Source organism: Vulpes vulpes, chromosome X, assembly GCF_048418805.1.
Source record: "Vulpes vulpes isolate BD-2025 chromosome X, VulVul3, whole genome shotgun sequence".
Taxonomy (NCBI): Eukaryota; Metazoa; Chordata; class Mammalia; order Carnivora; family Canidae; genus Vulpes; species Vulpes vulpes.
Genome location: NC_132796.1, coordinates 102,875,393 through 102,878,005, shown reverse-complemented (window position 1 = coordinate 102,878,005; position 2,613 = coordinate 102,875,393).

The window sequence follows — 2,613 nt, the reverse complement described above, 5'->3', positions numbered from 1 at the left end:
ACAGGGGCAGGTAGGAGGCCACCAGGCTGCGCCCTCCAGCTGGGCTGGGCTGGGCTAGGCGGGGGCAGCTCCTAGTGGCAGGTGCAGCAACTCCCGGGCTGTCACAGTCAGGAGGCCTTTGGCTGCGGGGAGCGCGGGCCAGACGCCAGGGTCAGGTTCCTAGACGTCGTGACCCCGAAAGCAGGCGCGACCGACGACGTCCACGGAGCCCGCGCCATTAAAAAGCAGGTGCAGGACCGCCGTGCCCCGGGCTCCCAGTCACAGCCGGAGGGGCCGCGGCCTCTGTGGCTTCGGGGAGGGGGGCTCCCGTCCCCCTCGACCCGATTCTGCGCGCGGTTGGGAGGCCCCATCGCAGGCGGCTGTCTCCTCTCTGTCCGGGACCCACGCACCACTAGGCCCTGCTCCCACCAGGGAAGTAGCAGCAGCCCTCAAGTCTGGCGTCCGGACGCCAAGGGCTCCAGCCGGGGACCAACGCGTGCACCACTTGGCCTTGGCCTCAGTGACAGCATCTGCCTGGCGCCGGCTCAGCCAGGAGGGAAAAATGGGAGCCCAGCCGCGGGCCGGGGCGGGGACTGGCCCAGCCCGGCCCCGCCCCGGCCCGCCCCGCCCGCCAGGGACCAATTGGAACCAGAGAAGAGGCGGGGTGGCGAGGCCAACCCCAGCGCCCACGAGCCCTCTGCTGGCGGCCCAGGGCGGAGAGGAGAGCACCGGGCTAGCCAGGTGGAAGCTCAGGTGTTCAAGGGAAGAAAGTAGGAAGGTAGCTCAAGGCCACTGGGACCCGCCAGACCAAGATCAGAGGCATCAGCCCAGGAGAGCTTATGAAAGTGCCAACTGTCCAGCTCATGCGAGATGCGGTGCGTCAGGGTGTCGGGGTGTCGGGAAAGGGGGCCCCAGAGACGTGCAGGGCCTCCCAGGAAATTCTCCGTGCACTGGGACCTTTGACAATCAGCGACCTGGGCGGAAGAGTCCAAGGGGGTCCCCAGCGCTCCGGTTCCTCTCGGGTAGACGGCAGAGAAGGCCTCGCTAGGATCAAAAACGGGGGATGTGCCACCCAGGCAGCCCCCGGGCTCTTGGAAGCGCTTCAGACCAGAAACGGGGACGCTTCCGAAGCGGCAGGAGGCCCGACCCACGTCAGCCTGGTGCGGGGCCCAGACGGCGGGGCGGGAGGCTCAGGGCCTGCCAAGGAGCTGGATGGAGTCCGCAGGGCGGGCGGGCACTACTGGCCTGGCAAAGTGGTGCGCCCCGACGCAGTACCTGTCTGAGCCACCGGAGGGCGCGTGGGGCTCTGGAACGCGGCAGGCGCGGCTCCCCGCGCGCGTGCCTGGACCAAGGTCCAAGGCCCCGGGGCGGGCGCGAGGACGGAGGACTGGCACGTAGAGGAACGATGGGCGCGTGCACCAAGGACGCGTGGCGAGCGCGGGGACAAAGGACACGCGGAGGCGCGGGGACAGAGCACAGGCGCGTGGAAGAATGATGGGCGAGTGGACGAGGCACGGGCGGCGGGCGCGAGGGCGAGCGACACGTGGGGGGCGCGTGGCCAGAGGACGGGCGCGTGGACGGAAGACGGGCAGCGGGTACGTGGACCAAGGACACGCGCGGCCCGCCCCTGTCCCGCCCACCGGACTCCCTGCCGCCGCTCCCTGCGCCCCAGGCCGGGCCTTCCCGAGGCTGTCTGGGGCGAGGAGCGCCCGTCGTCGGGGCCCTGGGACATCCTGATGGGGAGGGAGCGCGCGCGCGCGCGGGGCCCGCGCCCGCGGCCGCACCCGCACCCGCCCAGGCGCCCCGCGCCCCGCGCCCCGGTGCCCCGGCAGCTGCCTGGAAATCGGATTTTGGACGTTCCCGAGACGCGTCGCCCTCGCTTTTCCCCGAGTGCGTGCCCGCTTTGCACGCGGCCTTCTTTTCCCGGGGCCGAGTGAGCGCGGGCTCGCTCTGGCGGCTTTGGGGAGAAGCTGCGAGAGCTGCTGGCCCGGCAGGCCGGCCGGCCGCGGTGCGTGCAGTGAGGTTGCCCTGCGGGAGAGCGGGTGGAGGGACGGCCCCGGACCATCTGGGCCCTCCCTGGTGGTCGAGCTGGACGCTTGGGGCCCGTGTGCGGAGGGCTGCCAGCTCTGAGGCCCAGCACGGTCAGGGCACGTCCACAGCCCAAGCGGCCCGCTTCCTGGATGCCTTGGAGCCGCGAGGAAGGCTCGGGGCTGAGGGCGGGCGAGCAATCCCCCTGCAGGAGCGCTTCCTCTGGGCCAGGCCGGCCTGCTGCCCGTGGCTTCCGTGCAGCTGCATCCGCCGCCGCGGGAAACCTGGGGAAACTGGAGGCTCAAGGTTCAAGGAGAGACACTGGGCATCCTTTGAGATACTTTCCGCGAGGTGGGGGGCGGGAGGGCAGAGGCGGGGCGGCGGGCGGGGCCTGCCTGAGCGGCTCAGTCGCTTGAGCTTGGGATTCTTGGGGTCAGCTCAGGTCCTCACCTCAGGGTCCTGAGGTCAGGCTCCCGCTCAGCCGGGAGTGCGCGCTTGGCAGTCTCTCCCTCCCTCTCCCTCTGCCGCCCCGCCCTCCCTCAAGGGAAGAAATCATTCTTCGTCCAAAGAAACTTGCCCAGGGATGGGGTGGGAACAGCGCCGTTT